The following is an 18030-nucleotide window of genomic DNA, read 5'->3' on the forward strand; positions in this document are numbered from 1 at the left end:
AACTATTGGATTTTCAGCCGTGAATGCAGCTCGAGCAGAAGGAAGGAGAACAACTCTTAGCCTCGATCCACTTCAGAAAGTTTGCGAGACCTCCCTCTGCCTCTCACAGAACTGATAAGGCACATTTCCGATAGGATCTTCATCCTGGTGCCATTCCACCACAACTGTTCTCTTAGGCGAGAAAAGACGCTTCCCTTTTTGGTCCTACCCACACCGTTTTGAAAGAAACAAAGTTCTCCATTTCTCCCAGGAGAAGTTGCTGAAAGGATCCATTGCCTAGCCATACCACTTGCAGCCGAAACCAGCAGGCGAGGATGGCACACAGCTCATTTCAGCCATCCGTATTTTCAGGTGTACTAGATGTATTTAGTACATCATTTGATAATGCTAAAAAAAAAAAATTAAAGCAGTGTGAGACTAAAGGAGAAAGAAGATGAATGTTAGCATTCCCCTGGGGTTCATGGGTGAAGGAATTAACACAGCGTGGCACTCTACCCTAGCTGTGTTTGTTTCCATGGTAACAGCTACGTACATGTTTCAGACTATCTACAGTGACACAGTTGCAGAAATAGTAGCTTGCAGGTTTCTGATATCGCATCAGTGGACAGGCAGCACGCACTATATTAAGTAAGTGTAAAAGAATTTAAAATATAGCTCTGATTCAGATGTATATTAGCTCAGCTGAGCGATGTATCGGGGTTTCTGCATTCTCCTTTCTCAAGACAGCAAAATCTGGGTAAAGTTGAAAGTTGCAAGATTCCAGTCTAGCCATTGCTCTTGCCTGGGTAAATATCATCAAATGAAACAAATATGAGTGAGTTACAAAGGTAAGAAAACCTCCTTGGCAGATCACATGTTTAAGAAGGATATTTGTTGTCGGTGAAGGTAATTTTTTTGGAGGAGGATAGTGATAGGTAAGAGAACGAAAGCTTTGGTGGAAAATAGCTGAGTCTTAAAAGCAAATCTAATGTGCAACAGAATCTTTAACTGCTGCTGAGTTTATAGCAACTGAGGTCTTCGAATGTCTCGTTGTAGAAATTGCTTTTATATAAAAATGATCAGGTGAGGTGCAGGGAGGTTGATTGGGTGTGCCTTTAGAGGGAAATCGGGGCTCCATTGTCTTTTCTGAATGCTTATGTAAATATCTCTCTTCTCGCGGGATGACCCTGGATTGTCTTTGACATTTGCTGCTACTTTTTGGTACCGTTTACCGCTTCTGTGTATTTGTGCTGCCACATTGTAGCCTGATAAGACTTCAGTGTTGGTTAGAGTGCAACCCAGTAACGATTAGACTTTGTGTGTGACTTTGCAATCCAATTGTACAGTAATTTAGGAGAAGTGTTCAAATGGCTATTTATTTACACGCCAGACCTCTGCAACCTAGGTATTAGGTTAATGGATTTCCATGTGCATGTTATGATTGCTGGTGCTTTCAAGTAGGTTGTAGTTCAATTTATACTGAGTTTTTAATGTCAAAATATTTTTATTTATGCCCATGATTCAGGTTAAGGCTGCATTTACCTTATAGTTTTATTAATCATGTATCAGTGAAGCAATGGTAAAATGGCACAGTAATTTAAGATAATCTATTCATTTGAAGAGGATTAGTTTTCTGACCATGGGTGGACTTTTACAAAAGTGGCCTGAGACATAAAGCCCTCTTGGTTTGTAGGAGACTATTTTTTTCTGTGCACAGGGATCTGTCTGCCGCACCTACTGCATGTTATTCTTCACACAATGATTTGATTCACTGTTAAGAGAACACCCGTGGGGAGGTTCTAGAGTTTCCCAAACACCTGGGAATGTGGAGGTCTGGGACAAGTTTGAATTATAAATCAAGGGTTTGAGCCCTAGAATGTTCAACACCCCAGTCGATAGATACAATTTGCCTTTCTCAATAAGGTGATGTGAAGTGAAATTAAAGTTGGAGAGTGAGCAGCCCAGAGATGGGAAACTGTTGTTCCTGGGAGAAACTGTTTTCTTGGTGGCTCAGACCAAAAGCAGCTTCTTTCTCCAAAGAGGGGCTCTTCTGCCCACTCCCACACTCACCTCTGTCAAGTTGCAAGACACCAGCAGGCAGAGGAGAGGGCAGGGTTGCAGACCTCACCCCATGCACACACTTACCCCGACTTGCCTGGCCAGCTCCTATATATCCTGGGGGGCAGCTTCTCCCTGTGACAGCTGCAGGCAGCCACCTGTGCCTGTCCCCTTCCCCCTCCTCGAGACAGAGGAACTGAACACTGTCGGTATGAGCCTTCACAGGACGTTCTGCTAGTACATTTGAAGGGCCCTGGAAGCCTTGGGCTCATTAACCTGGGACTCTAAAACCGGAAATCAGAAAAGTTTCAAAAACTCCTTTGAATGACAATGTCAACTTCTGTCTGTTGGAAATTGCTAGTAGAGCCTCTTCCAACTGAGGAGACCTTGTGTATTTTTTCATCACCCAGAAATATTTTCCAGTGTAAAAAAAAAACCCCAAACACCCAACATCAGTCTATGCCATGTTATTTTAACTCTTTATCTCTTGAGAATAGAAAAACACAGAAAGCTAAATGTAAAATCCTCACCCGAGCTAGTCATTTGATTTTAAATTCTGGCAGCGCTAGTAGGAAACTCAATTGCTTCCATTTGAAGGGCCAGGAAATTGATTTGGAAAAAAATAAATTTGAGGGATTCCCAAATAGTGGCAGCATGGGATGAATAAGAGAAAGATGAAGGTACCGGCTGATCTTATTTCCAACCTTAAATGGTGATAGAGGAGCCCGGGTACACTTTTGGTGGCAGAGCTCAGGGGGAGTCTCCACTGCCTGGTAACTGCTGAAGGTTCTCTGTGATCACAAGAGCCAACCCGGAGGCTGCCCTGCAGGGCTCTCCACTGTTAGTTCCTTTCCAGCCTTCCCTCTCACTGGGTCTTCGCTCTTGAGCTTCCTGTGTGCTCGCCATGCCAGGATGTTTCTAGGCTTTGCTTTTGCTGCTGTCCAGATACCAGCTTCAATTCCAGTTTGTACTCCAAGCCTCCTTATCTCCCTCTCTCCCTGCCCTTGGTGTGATTGCTCCTTCCATGATGTTCCTGTAACAGTTTCTTTCTCTTCCATGATAGCTCTGATTTTTCTGTTAGGATTAGTAGTGTGTTGCCTTGACTGGGATGGAAACATACTAAAAACAAGAGACCACGACTTATGTACATTTGCAGCTTGACTATATCTAGAACGTACTTAAAGCTGTCATCATTCGTCGAATTCTGAAAACCTCATAAAGGACAACAGTCTACAAACATGTATGCTTTCTGCTTAAAGACAGTCTATTGGATACCGAGATCCCTAAAGTTGCGTCTGTCACAGAACCAGATATCTGGATCAGTGGAGCCACGTTCAGGTGCTTCCAAACTTTGGGCTGTTTGGTGTCACTGAAACTCAGACACCTGATGAATGGGTGATGTTTTTGTTTTCATAGTCATAGGATTCTAAGATTTTAATGCTAGGAGGTACCTTAAGGACCCAGACTCATACTGGGAACCAGTGTTCAGTGACTTTGGTTATCCAATGTGTGCACCCAGCCCATACTATCACTAAGAGTCCTGTCCACGGTGTCTTCCATGCAGAGACCTTAATTACGCTTGACATCACCAGACAGCTGTGCTCTCTGACCGTTCGGGACTGGCTGGCTTTCTGTGCATCCAACACAATCCCCTAAGCCACCTTTTGCTAAAGACTGATATCATTAGGATAGAATTAAAAACACAAGTGGACGGGTGCTGAACTCAGAGGGGCTGGGAGTAATGCTAACAATGTATTAGCCATTGCCTCGCTGAGGATATGGCAGCTGCTGACTTCAGTCAAGTTCAGACCCTTAAAAAGAGTGGAAAAAAGAAAGCACATACTTTCCAGTGCCCGGGCACTGCACAGCCAGGCCAGCTGGGCACAGCACCGTGGCAAAAAGATCTCTTCAGTTTCAGAAATACGAGCTTCTGAGCTTGCACCCGGCAGGGGAATGTGGCTGCAAGTGGGTCTGATTTGGCAATGCATTGCAGGGCCGGCTTCGCCTTAAGTTATAGCAGACACAGTCCCTGTGGAAAAGCCAGGAGAATTTAGAGAAAAAAAACAGCCTTCCACGTTGCCACAAGAAATTCTGTGTGTGTGTGTATGTGTGTGTGTGTGTGTTTAAAGACCTGCATCCGAAGTCAACAGTTTACTTTTTAATATACAAATTTTTATTGAAATGACATTGGTTTATAACATTATGTAAGTTTCAAGTGTACGGCTTTATAACTTGACATCTCTAATCCTACATCACTCAAAGACTAGTTTCCTTTCACTACCATACAATTGATCCCTTTTCCCGTATCTCACACCCCCAATCCACCCCATCTTAGCAGGCTTTTTAAGAAGAACTCTTGTTTTTCTGTATAAATGCATACTTCCTCTTGTCCAGTTTGCCTGTTAAGGGAATAAAGCACAATTCAGGTTTCCGAGTTGGAAGCCTGATTAATCTCTCTGCCAGTTACATATGGAAATAAATTAGTAAATGGTCCATCTGGGACTAAACTACTGCAGAGATGATAAATTATAACCCTTGTATATGTCTGTGTTGCTAAAGACTGAGTTGTGCTCACCAGGAGCTGCTGAAAGATAACTGGATGCTTTATGGTGGTCAGAGGAATAAAATTTTTTTAAAAATTACAAGTAGAAATTTTACCCTGAAATGTTCCTTGGGAGAATGGTTTGGTTGATGCCAAGTTTGTTCCTTAGAACTGCTGTATCTGCAAATATTTAAAAGGAGAGTCTCAAGGGCATATGAAACATAGTACTTTTATATTTTCAAAGGCCAATACAATAACAAGTATTAATTAGCTCTCAATGAGCTATTTCTAAACCTATGTGATATTAGATAATATGTTATCTATTATATCATATAGATAATTCTGAATCTCCATGTGGTATTACAGTTCATAATTTCCATAGCAGCTTCATGTCTATTTTCTTATTTAAATTTCAAAGAAGCTGGGGCAAGTCTATTTCTATTTCTTGATCCACAAAAAATTGAAATGTAAGGGGCTGGGTATTTTGCCCATGACTCAGATGTTTATATGGCAGAGCTGAGATGGACCACCAGATATTGCCAATTTTGAATCCAGCTTCCTTTCAATCAGAGCCTTGTATGATATCAAAAACATTTCAGTAGCCAATCATTTACCCAGCAGCATTAGGAAAGAAAACATTTTATTTACGTCAATTTTCTAGAAGCAAAAGCCACACCTTCTAGATCATGAAAAGTATTTCTTTCTCTAATAGGAGTTATTGAGTATAGGCTTAAATTTTTCTTATGACTCAAGCACACCACTGTCCACTTGAATTATTTTATAAAACTAAAACCTCAGATGTCCTGGGGGCTTTTAGGTATGGTATCATTTTGCCCCTTTGCAGAATGGCCCGAGGCTACTGTGACATCTAGATTCTTGCACCTCCTTTAAAATTTTCTTTTGTGTCTTCCTCCTGGGCTAAGATAACTGGATGCTTTATTATGGTGAGAGGAATAAATTAATCCTTAAAGCAACTGAGGGCCTCTCTCCTCTTTCTAGGAATGCAATAGGAAAAGTACAGAGAAGCAGATGGATTTAGAAATCCTTCGGTCACTGTGTTCATCAGATATCAATCTCTAGACATAAGCAATGGGTGTGGCTGGGTGATCTTCATACAAGAAAAAGAAGTCACAGGGCCCTTGATTCATTCTCCTGTCTGTACTGCAAGTAACCTTGTCTCAGCCAGATCACCTTCAAGTGTCTCATGTATCAGTCAGTCCCTGGCTACTCCAGGCACCTAAATACCCCCACTCTCACCTCTGGGACTTTGTTTCAGCTTTTGCCAGTTTTCACCTGTCAAAATCCTGTCCAAATCTCAAGAGCTGTTACTACTATCTTTGTCTTGATGCCTACCCCACCAGAAACAAGTCTTTCCTGAAACTTTCTTACTGGCAGAGAAAGTGACACAATCTGTGTTTGAGTATAGGCCTCTCTCTTCTCCCATAGTGGACAAAGGTGGGGATTTCCTCATGCTCTCTGGCCCTTTCTCCCTCCCCTTACTCAATGCTTTGCCCTTAATTGGAGCTCAATACACAGTAGATTTAAAGTGATTTTATAATCACAGAGTAAATGTTTTTGGATGGCTGAATAAATTAATAACACAAGATGTATCCGAATCTTAGAGGGCTTGTTTTAAAAAGATGGTTGGAACCTAATATGAAATATTCAGATTCAGTCAATCTTAGATGTTGGTGGTAAGAAGGCCAAGAATTTGCATTTCCAAGAAACTCTAAGCTGATGTTGATGCTGGTACTATAAGGAACCACAGCTTAAAAAAATACCAATCTAATGAATTTATTTCCTAACATTCTTGCATAAAAGCTCATAGGATAATACCATTCTTTGCACCAAGTTTATTGATTTGTCTTCCTTGAAATGAAGGCTAGAAACTTCCATTAGAAATTATTATGCAATTTGTCTCATTTTGCAAAATTATTGGTTAACTGTGACCTAAGAACTTGCAGGTCATTTAGTGAGCTTTGACTTCATGGCTCCCTAGGAGGAGAGCCCAGATTTTATAACACAATAGTCTGTGACTTTGCAGCCTGTCTCTGGTCTACTCCATGGATCAAAGCTGACACACACTGGAATGCCAGCCTCAAATGCTGTTGGTGCTGATGCTTTCCCTTTATGTAGACAAGTGTTTTCAGTGGCAGCTGTAGTAAAATAAAATGTTCTCACAAATGTCTCAATCACGGTTATAGTAAAATAAGATCTCCTCACAATGTGTATGTATTTTCAAATTTCTGGGTCCTTGTATGTATGTCCCATGAGGCAGTTTCATGAACACTCCATCGTGAAAGACCCAGTGCTTCAATAACTTTCCGAGAAATAGTGAGGTTGTGTCGAAATTGACTTTTTCATTGAAGTGTGTCTCATTTTGTAGAGTCAGGCCAGAGTTGACATCTGTGGTGGTTGAAAGGGTCCTCTGTCCTCTTCTGCTCTAATCCTGTCTTTCTCTGCTCCTCTCAGCAGTCACTAGAAGTGTCCTCATCTGGAAGACCAGCATTCTCATGACCATGGAGGCCTCTCTGTCCTTTCTGTGACTGGAGCAATGCTGACCTCGGTTTCCTGGACCCGTTCTGACTCAGGTAACCACATCCCACTGCCCCCAGCACCCCATTCCTTAGGGAGATTGCATTGAATAAATGAAATACCAAAGCTATATTTAAATGTAAGTGCCAAATTGATTGTTTCTCCACCAATTGCTTTCCCTCCCCCTTCTTTCCAATTTTCTTAATGATCAATTTATGCAGCTGATCAGACTGACAATGTGGTCAATCCAATTTAGACATTAAGATAATGAAAACATTGACTCACATCTTTATTTAAAATTTTGCTTGGACTCTCAAAGCAACAGGAACATTGCTGGGGATTTTCATCTATCAACTAACTTCTACCATAGTAGTTCCTCTAAGTCACTTCTTTCTCATAATACTTTATTTTTATTTGAATTACATTAAATCTTCCTAATGTTGTACCTTTTAATTGAGTTCCATAAGTATTATTGACTATCAATTATGCGTTCTCAGTACAGATGGAGATAAAAATGTGAGAGTGGAGTTATCCTCATGGCGCTCACAGCCAAAGATCCGTGACTCACTAAGAAAATGGTAGATGGTGTTGCTCAGTTGAGGGCTGGGCTGTGCACTGGTGGCAGCTCTGCACAGTGAAGCAAGAGACTCTGAAGACTGGGACTGAAATAACTGGGGAAGACTTCACAGAAGAGGGAGGGCTCCCTGTGGGCTTTAGCACTGTGGCTCACTTGGGCAGGAGGCGGACAGAGGAGCGGAATGGTGCCTGGAAGGGAAGACAGAATGGAGGCCTCTATGAAGCCCAGCAGTGAGGGCCCTGGCTGCCTGGACCAGACAGGGCTTTGAGGACCCTGATTCTCTGTTCCAGCCAGACTCTGTTTTAGAGTCTGGGTGACTTTTGGTTTCCCTGGGGAACCCCAGCTGTCCCATTTCAGAGGGGCCTTGGTTGGGCTGGTGGTTCTCTTCAGGAGACATTGGTCATTTGTTCCAGCCTCTTCGTGGCTGCTACCTTGCTGGCCTTTCTGCTACTTCAGGCCTGTCCATGCCCGGCCTCTGCCAGTCTGCCTGATGATTCACTCTTCACTTACTCACCTTCCCTCTCCCCTTCCAGCTCTGTCTGGCTGAATGGGCCTGACAAGGACTCAGAATGACCCAGAGTTTGTGTGAGGCCAGTATCTGGGGTTCACAGCGTGTGACTCAGCTGAGAAGTGGGGTTGAAGGGTAGGAAGCATCAGCCAAGAACATGAATTTGTAAGTTAATGTTGACAGGGTATCAAAAAAATTCTGAAATCCAGAAGCAGGGAAGTTCTCCAGGCCAAAACCAGGGCCATAGTCAGGGGTAGGGAACCAGGTGCTCTGATTAATTTTGGGGTCACCTAGCAAAGCTTGCTCATACCTAGCTCTTTTGGATAAAGACCTTTTGCTGTCGAGGTCATCAAGGTGTCTCTGTGAGTTGCTTGCCAAGGGGCTCCCCTCTTCCTGTTGGCCCTGCCCTGGCCACACCACAGGTTTTAGCATCCTGGGGGGCTCCCTAGGTGGACACCCAGAAGTCTACCTCCCGGGAATCAGTGTCCCAGATCACCAGCTACCCGGAAGCAGGAGAACTAGAGTGATGATATTTGTGCTGTCCCCACACTAAAGAGATTGCCTTATACCTCTTTGTCCCCCTCTTCTCAGCCTGTACAGGGGTCGGCCATGTACAGCCCTGTGACCTGGGCCGGCCTACTGCTTGTTTGTATATGGCGGACAAGCTGAGAATCGTTTTTTTGTATTTTTAAATGGTTGGGAAATTTGAAAACAGTAACATTTTGTACCTCATGAAAATTTTATGGAATTCAGATTTCAATTGTCCCTAAATAAAGTTTTACTGGAACATAGTCATGTTCATTCATTTCCAGATTATTTATGGCAGCTTTTTTGTTGTAACAGTGGAGTTGAATAGATGTGACAGAAACCATAAAATATTTACTCTAGGACCCTTTGCAGAAAAAAATTGCCACCCTCTGATCTAGGCAATTCTGTGGACATGTGTCTTGGCAAAATTAGAGGTGTGGGACTTTCTCTCTCCATAAAGAAAACAGGATTTTCTTTGAAGGATAAGAAGGATTCCCATAAGAGAAGCAAGAAGGAATCTTCTAGATTGATATAGAATTGTTCACACTTCATAAATTAGTTGGAATTTCCATTCATCTGCTTAACTTTCAATTAAATCTAGATATGACATGACATTAAGGCCATTTCATTTCAGAAACCTAACACATTAGGATTATCTTTAAAACGAGAAGCCATGGCTTCTTGGATTAACCTAAATGTTGGAATATATCAACACCCGATTTAAACTCACCTTGCGTTTTGGAACTTTTTCTTTTTTATGTGGCTCTGGGTGTGAATTGTTTTATTTTAAACCAAAATCAGTATTTGGGTTTTTTGGTTTGTTTTGTTTTTTGAAAGATTTATTTATTTATGAATACAAGAACTGGGGTACAGGCCAGAGGTGCAGGGAATAAGAGGCTTCACCAGAAAGAGTGGGGAGCAGAACAGGCAGATCTACTGAAATACACTGCTGAGGGGACCAGCGGGAGAGTCAATAGAGGTCTGCTGTGCCATGTGGGTAGCTCCCTGGCTGGCTGGGGATTGAACTGGTGCTGCAGAGACAGCAGATAGTTTCACAGTGCTGTGCTTAACCTCTTGTGCACCAGGGAGGCCCAATATTTGTTTTTTAATCAAATAATCATTGAAAAGTTACCTTGAGGAAACTATGGCACTGACCTTGGCAGTATTTTCCCAAGCTGGTAGGATTTCATGATATTGAGTAAAAACTATGGTGCAAGTTGGAGAGGACAAATCAGCCCCACTCACTTGCTGGGCAGGGCCTGTGTGTTCCCTGGGCAGAGAGTACTCACCAAACCCCAGGGCTCAGTGCAAAGAAAGCTGGTTTCTCACTCACCCAGAACTATTCAGCCCCGCCGTGCCCATCCTGCACCCGGCCCCCCTCACCCTCCCATCCAGTGGCACCCACACCTCAGAATATGGCTTCCTGGCTGCTGCCACATATGAAGACTTGAGTCACACACCCATTCTTTATTTTTTATTGAATGAAGTCTTCACTTTTCATTTCTTTTTCTTTTCCTTTTTTTTATATTTTATTTTATATAATTCTTACATAATTTTTCATTTTTGCACAATGTATGCATTTTCATTTTGGTTATATTCCCCGTACAATACCCACCCCCTTTATTTTGGCCCTAATGCCTCTTCTCCTCTTCCCCGCCCACCTCCATTAGTGTGGCTCTGGTTTATGGTTGCTTGTTGATTTTTATTTTTCTTTATTATAATTAGTCTTTTTCCTGGTCCCTTATTTAGGTTTTCTAAAATCCTGCTATGAGTGAGATCATCCGATATTTTTCTTTTTCTTTCTGGCTTACTTCACTGAGCATGATCCCTTCCAGCGCCATCCATGTTGCCGCAAATTGCATGTGTTTATCTTTTTTGAATGCTGAGTAATATTCCATGGTGTATATGTACCACATCTTCTTGATCCAGTCATCTATTTTTGGGCATTTGGGTTGTTTCCATAGCTTAGCTATTGTAAATAGTGCTGCTATAAACATAGGGGTGCAGGTGCTCTTTGGAATTGATGTTTCTGTGTCCTTTGGGTAAATACCTAGGAGTGGAATTGCTGGATCCTATGGAAGCTCCATCTTTAGTAGGTTGAGGAATCTCCACACAGCTCTCCATAGTGGTTGGACCTCATTTCTTTTTCTGACAACCTTTTCTCTCCCCACGAGGAAGCTCAATTCTGTCACTTAGCACAGGTTGAACAGCCTCGCCTCCTAGGAACGTCATGCCTCACAGCACCAGCTCTCCCATGCCCGCCTGGGCACAGGCTCCCGTGGACTTGGGTGCTGTCCCAACCTTCTTGGCATAAAGGCTAGCAACTGTATTACCTAAGGTTCAGGGCAGCCTAGTCTTGTTTGAGGCTGTGTTGTAGGAGAACCCACAAAGTTATGTCAAAGGGACCTTTCTCCCTGCCTCCCTGCCTCCAGACACCATCCTGGAAGGGGAAACACTACCCACTCGTAGGGGCCTCAGACCGGGAGGGAGCTGACCACCTCCACAGCCATGGTCAGAATTGCCACGTGACCCTGCCTTCCACTAGAGGCTGGGAAGCAGGAGGAGCAGAGGGGTGCTTGGGGTCCCCTGCAACTCTAGATCTTGGAGGAGAGTCTGGACATTTTCTCTGCTTCTGTTTCGTGCCACTCGGGGTAAATTAACCCAGTGCTGCATTTTCATTTCCCCACAAGGCTTCAGAGAGATTCCAGTAGGATAGATGAAAGAGCTCGCAGGCCATAGGAAACTCTAAAATTGGCGAGATGTGATTGGTCCCTAATTTCTTTATTATGTCGGGAATGGTGATGAGCTGGAAGCACGGCCCTTTTCTCTCTCAGGGTCCTCTCTCTCTTTCTCTCTCTCTCTCTCTCTCTCTCTCTCTCACACACACACACACACACACACACACACACCATATGCCGGGGAGCACCCTTGCACTCACCAGTTGACCTAGTGTAATTGTATCCACTTTTCCCCGTCACACCCAGAAATATTCTGGTAAAGAGAGGACATTCTATGATCACCCCAGCTCTCATAATCTTCCAGATTAATGTCAGTTCCCGTTTATTGAGCTCTTTCTGAGAATCAAACACTCTTCTAAGCTTTCGCCTACATCACTTCATTGAATCCCCAAAATAAACGTGTGAAGTAGGTACAAGTAATCTCCCCATTTTAAAATGAGATAACAGATGCAGAAAGACTTGAGCTGTTTCTGATCCCACTGCTAGTGAGTGGCCATGCTTGACATGAACCCAGGTCTGTCCTGCTCTTAAGCACTCATTAGGGTTGCCTTCCCCCTCCTTTACCAAGACTTGACCAATATGGTGCCCTCCCCCCGCCCCCGACTTGGGAGCCTGTTCCTAGACCACACACAGAGCTAAGCAATGAGTCCAGCCCTTTGTGACCTGACCAGAGGAGCCACGCAGCCATGGCCATCTCTGGAGCCAACAAGCAGCAGGACCAGGCTGGCAAGCAGGTCTCTGACTTCCCAGCACCCTCTCCCTTGACATTGACAAGTGTGGCTCAGTTTAAGAGTAGTCGCTGCACTGTACCTCCAGAGAAACGAGAGCTGGAGTTGAGGTCTAGCCAGTGAAGACTTGATCCAGACCGGCAGCTTCCCGACTAGACCAGCTAGGAGAAACCAAGCTCCATTTTCAGGGAGTTTACTTACAAATTTTTTTATTTAAGAAAAAAAAAAGGCCAACCACAACCAAAGTTTGCTTACAGAATAATGTCAAATTCAACCCCTCTGCTAACAAGAGAGTATTCATTTCCTTGTTTCCCGACCTTCCTAATCAGTGTTCAAAACTGAACCCATGAAATCAAAGCAAACAGTCACTGGCAAATGAGCCCGGTGTGGCAGGGTCTGCATTGCTTGCTTCAAGACCCTCTCCCCAGATAATTATACATGGTTTCTAAACATACAAAGAAAGGAATTCCATTATGAAAGAAAAATTAGATGGAAATTTCTAATCCTGTCTCATAAACAATATAGGAATAACTTCAAAATATTCTGCTTTAAGCATGCATTTAATTTGTGCTCTGGGAACCAAATAATGTTGCTAAGATAAAACATTCTAATAATGATTTATGTAAATTTATTTGTACAAAGTAATAGTGTAGTCGCCTATAGCAAATTGGTTGGAATATGAGATGACATTTACGAGGTCTTGTTTTTCCTCTGAATGAATCAGTGCAGCAATTGAGAGGCTCCAGAAAGGGAGAATCCATGTTCAGAATGGAGTGTGATGCTCGGAGGGACAGAGGCAGCCGGACAGGCCGGGGGATGTGTGTGTGTGTAAATAACCAATCAACTCAGTCCGTGATCTCTCGTGAGGCAGTCTCCTTAGTTAAAGCCTTCTCTAAAGCCATACTGAGGGTGACGATGCTGGTTTTTCAAGGTTCCAACTCTGTACTTCAGTCATGGCAAACTGCTTAAAACCCTTTCAGAATTAGAATAGTCAAAGACAAATTCACTTATTTTCATGGTGCCCTTTTAGATAAGTCACTAACAACATGTGGTACAAAGAGGCCAAGTGTAATTAAAAACTGTGCAATTAATCTCAGTTTCTTTAATACCAAGGCTTGAGTCATAAATAGGGTCCAAATGCTAATAAACAAAATAAAAGTCTCTCCCAAGGCCTGGTTCATAGACGAAAGGATGTTTCCCTGTTGACTGACTCGTTAGCACCTTTGCTAATGGCCCTAAGTGTTTCCCAGAAAGCTTTCATTAAATACAAACCCCCACATTTGTAAAGGGTTTCTGGATCTATGCTATGGCCTTGTAAATGCCCAGTATAACGTTCCATAACCTTTACTATTTGGAAAAGTTACAATATTATTAACACTTTACTTTGGGAAAAGCTTGCCATTTTTTTTCTCAAGGTGTTTTTACTCTCACACTTGGTGGCCGTAACTATTTTTATGAGGTAGGTAAGAATTTGTATTCTCTAGATAGGGAAACTGAGCGCCACAGCTGTCCCAAAGAAAGGTCACAGAGCAAGACAAAGCTGGGGGCGGGGCAGGGCAGCTTCCATGCTAAGGCTTAAGCAGATGAAAGATCTGTGAGCCCTGAGAACTTGTTTTATTTAAAGCAAGCACAGAGTCTTGGTCCCTCATGAGCCATTTGGGAATGGCACCAACTGTCCTGAGAGAAGCGGGCTCATCTAATTGGACAGGATGACCTTGCCCTTGGGTTGGTACCTACAGAGGTGTCCGGACCTGAGGGCTGAAGTTCGAGCTCCAGAAAGAGAGGGCATAAAGCTTGATCATGACTTTAGAACAGAATGGAACAGCACTGGCCTCCAGGACAGACAGGAGGCCTGGGTCCCCAGAGGATCCTGCTATAGGGCACGCAACCCCGACTCTCCAGCCGGTGTGGTTTTAGCCAATGGGCCCAGATTCCCAGAACAAGGCAGTGGATGTGCCGGTGAGATGTTAGCCCTACTTTCAGATTCTACTACTGCCTTGTCCAAGCTGAATGATTCTGGGGGTGATGTCTGAGCCATGGGTTCCTGGAAATTAATGTCAGGTGTCTGAGCCTCCATTTCCTCTTCTGTAAAATGGGGATAATGATATTTACTTTGTAGAGATCTTGTGAGAATTAAATAAAATAATCCTTATAAAGTCCTCGGCACAGTGCTTTACAGATAGTAAACCCTCATTTTATGATCGTTAGCATTACATAGCCATGTATGGTCCTGACCGATAATTAGAAATGAGGTTTCAATGCTTCTTTTATTGAAATGAGAACAAATCAAAGATTTCTTGATCAATTGTTTCTGTATACTGAAAGATAACAAGGTAAATATGAAAATTCATTCATTTGTCCATTCAAACAACATTTCTTGATGTCGAAGACCCTATGCAAGTTGTTTTTGAGGGATGGAGAAAGGACCAGGACCAGCAGGACCAGAAACAGTGTTCTGGTCTTGGGGATAAGGGAGATTTTTGCACATGGCAAATGGGGCCTGAGCGGCCACTTTCATAGATGTGGCCTCTGTCCTCAGCCTTGCGGAGATTAAGCTGGTCTGAATCCACAGTTGCTGCTGAAGGCTGTGGTTCTGGCCTGGAGCCTACAAGTTGGTGCCTTCAAAATAGTCGTCTTGGCCAGAAGTAGAGCAGGCCTACAGCAAGGTCCGTGGTCTTTGCTCCTTCTGCTTTGCCTGCAATGAAACCTCTCTGGTCCTTAGCACATGCGTTCTTGGCCATTTGTAAGTCAGTCCTTGGGTGGAAAGTCCAAACACTCCCTTTTGTTAAAATTCATCCCCATGAGAAGCATATATATATTGCCTTCTTATTGGGGGTTGAAATGAATCCAAAGTCAAAATGTGTCAATTTTTTTTTGAGACAACTCTATGGTTATATTATCTTAGAAAAGTTGTTTCCAGAACTTCTATGAATGAAGATAAGGAAATAGGAAACATTCTCCAATGAAATGAAAAATAAGTCATATTTGGGATCCAGTGTGGTCTAGTTCTGTGGTTCCTGACACAGGGGTTCTATGTGACGACAGAGGAAATCAGAGGGGTCTTCCTGCAGTTTGCAGTGTGATGGTGGGGTTGGAGGAAAATGCACAAATAGATTCAAAGATAAGCTTTGCCCCAGTCCAAGACAGAGAGAAAAACAAAGCTCAAGTTAGAGAATTCAGTATCTTAATTGGCAAAATAAAAAGTCTGCAACCTCTGCCTGTCCCCCAAACTGCCTTTGAACTTCTCCCGTGATGCAAAATCACCATCGGGGAACCAGCTTGACCTGGTATCTCCTGCCCCTTCTCCTGGGTGCTGTTCTCGCCTCTCTCTCTCTCTCCATTGGCTCCTACGTCCATGCACTAGAGGTCTGTAGCCTGTGACCTATCCTCCTTATTAAACAGCTTAGCAGGTGTTAGAGATCTGCCAGCAGTGAAGATTTTCTTCCTGATTTAAGGAACAGAAAGAAAAAATGTTTGAAAAAACAAGTAGGCATCTGCCATGGCCACAGTGCTCTTGGTTAGGAATACACAGCCCCTCGTCCCTCTCCTGGTGGCACTGTGGCAGCCCGCATCCCTGCAAAGGGCCAGCTGTTCCTCTTAATCCCCAGGGAAAGCGAGAATTCTGCCAGCTGGGGCCCTATGTCGGGCTCATGTGTGTGTCCGCACTTATTATTTTACCCTCCCTCTGGTGAGCGCATATGTACTCCCAAAATGGGGATTTGGGTATTAACTGGGATGGAGTCAACGTGGGCCCACATTCAGACCTGTGTTCCAAGCTGAGAGTTCCATTGTGGGGGAGGTCATGTACAGTGAGAGCTTTCTGGTTACATAAGATAGGATTAGGCTCAAAGACACAACGGGAACTCAGAGTAGGGGCATCTCAGGGAGTCAGAAGAGGAAAACTGTCCGAAGTGGGTTTGGCTTCTCTCAAAGAGAACAGCATCCCAACTGGCCTCGTTGCTATGATAGCTCAGTGTGAAGGAAGGGAAGGTGGCACCCCCAAGCCTAGTCAAATGGCCTCTAGTAAGCTGCCTCTGTCTACACTCAGACCCTGTAGGAGATGGTTTGTGAGATGAACATATCTGACAGCAAGACGCCTGAGCCCACCCTTCAGCTTTCCTTCTCTTGCTGGAAGCCCAGGAGACTTCCCTGTGCTTGACTCATTCTCCCTAAATACCAGAGGATATCGTTACCGCACATATAATACAGATTTTTCCAGGTGAACAAAAAGAAGCAGGTCATGGTTATAGTAGCTACTGGGAGGTCCAAATTACTCACCAATTCAAGTTTAATAGAATTTCTCTGTGATTAGGGCCTCCCTGGTGGCGCAAGGGGTTAAGAAGCAACTTATGAAGTTGCCTGCAGCCACTGCAGCACAAGTTTGATCCCCGACCAGGGAGCTGCTCACTTGGTGCAGCAGACCTCTCCTGTCTCTCCTGCTTCTCCTCTCAGCAGTGTGTTTCATCAGACTGCCTGTTCTGTTCCCCACTCTGTCTCTGGTGAATCCTTTCACCATCCACACCTCTGACCTGTACCCCAGTTCTTGTATGCATAAATAAATGAATATTAAAAAAATAAAGAATTTCTCTGTGATTAGTTTGAGCTGATGAATGGACACCTCTTCTAAGAATTGGGCAGCACTAAGTTCTGTTTGAGGACTATATGATTTCTAGAGTGCTCCATCAGGGTTTCTAAGATGAACAAAGAAATGCTGCAGATACAGCGTGGCATATGACTGTGTAATAGGTAGTTCGGTGCTTGATAAATGCTTCTAAATAGTGACAGCGTGTTATTATTATGGCATTTAACTTTAGCCCTCACATGAATGTAACCGAAACATTATACTTAGTTACTGGAACGTATTGTTTTGTGTGGTGTGTGTGTGTGTGTACAAGTTTCCCCTGCTTTCCAAAAGTAGAGGGTTTTATGAGATGTTTCCTAGGTCATTTCATGTTTCTATGGAATGACCTAAAGCCAAGAAGCTATTACCATCAATTTATATGGAAAAATTTTCTAGCATCCTAAGACCCCAAAAATAACTCTCTAAATCATGCCAAATAAAACATCAAACTTAAAATAACACTAATGAACAGTAAAAGTAGGAATGATATAAATACACACCTGTATAAAGAAGTTCCTAGGGAAGGAACTTGGTGGTTCCACTCTTGCTACCTCCTCAATGGCTGCTGCAAAACCAGTGCTGATGCTGGTTTTGGCTTTTATCATAAAAGTGAAAATCCTCTTCTGATTTCTTTCAATTGTAGAAGCAGGTCTTTTGTAAAGTGAACTGAATTAACCTGATCTATCAAAAAGCAATGAATACCTGAATGTACCTGATACACATGTATGTGTAAATATGTGTGCCTGTGTGTGTGTATAAATAAATATATTACATCATTTGATTTGGGAACAATTTATAGAATTCATTGTTTTCTTAAGATGTGGAAATACCTAGATTATCACCATTGTAACTGGTTCTACTTTTATGTCCTTCTGTTCCTACTTCTTTCTAAGTTCTTTTGCCCGGGACACATAAGTAGCTTCCGGATGTATATGTGCTTAACTGGGGAAAAAAAAAAATGTCAACAAGCTGCTATTTATTTTATTAAACAGCTTGAGCAGAGATGTTTGGTCTGATTGCCGGAAATTGTTGGCTTATCACTGAACTGTCCTGATGATTCTTATTATTCAATTTGCATTGCTTGCGATAATAATTATTACTACATGAAAGAGCATGATGCTTTTATTTGTATAGTTCTTTCATTAATAATTTAATTGACTATTACATCCAAGTGGTTCTACAACACATACATCAAAGTACTTAGAGACTGGCCCAG

At 43.0% G+C, this 18030-nt stretch overlaps 1 protein-coding gene across 6 annotated transcripts in view; it reads left to right on the forward strand.

Annotated features, from left to right (window-relative positions):
• The window catches only part of FOXN3 (forkhead box N3), a 359639-nt gene that overhangs the window by 84448 nt on the left and 257161 nt on the right, over positions 1-18030 (forward strand). For 5 of the 6 annotated variants that reach the window (XM_037503725.2, XM_037503724.2, XM_054691729.1 and 2 more), the window contains exon 2: positions 7052-7170. The gene's annotated coding sequence lies outside the window, so the exon portion shown is untranslated. The remainder of the gene's footprint in view (positions 1-7051; positions 7171-18030) is intronic. The other variant, XM_054691725.1, reaches the window with a different exon arrangement.

Source organism: Talpa occidentalis, unplaced genomic scaffold, assembly GCF_014898055.3.
Source record: "Talpa occidentalis isolate TD23 unplaced genomic scaffold, MPIMG_talOcc4v2.1 talOcc4.11, whole genome shotgun sequence".
Classification (NCBI taxonomy): domain Eukaryota; kingdom Metazoa; phylum Chordata; class Mammalia; order Eulipotyphla; family Talpidae; genus Talpa; species Talpa occidentalis.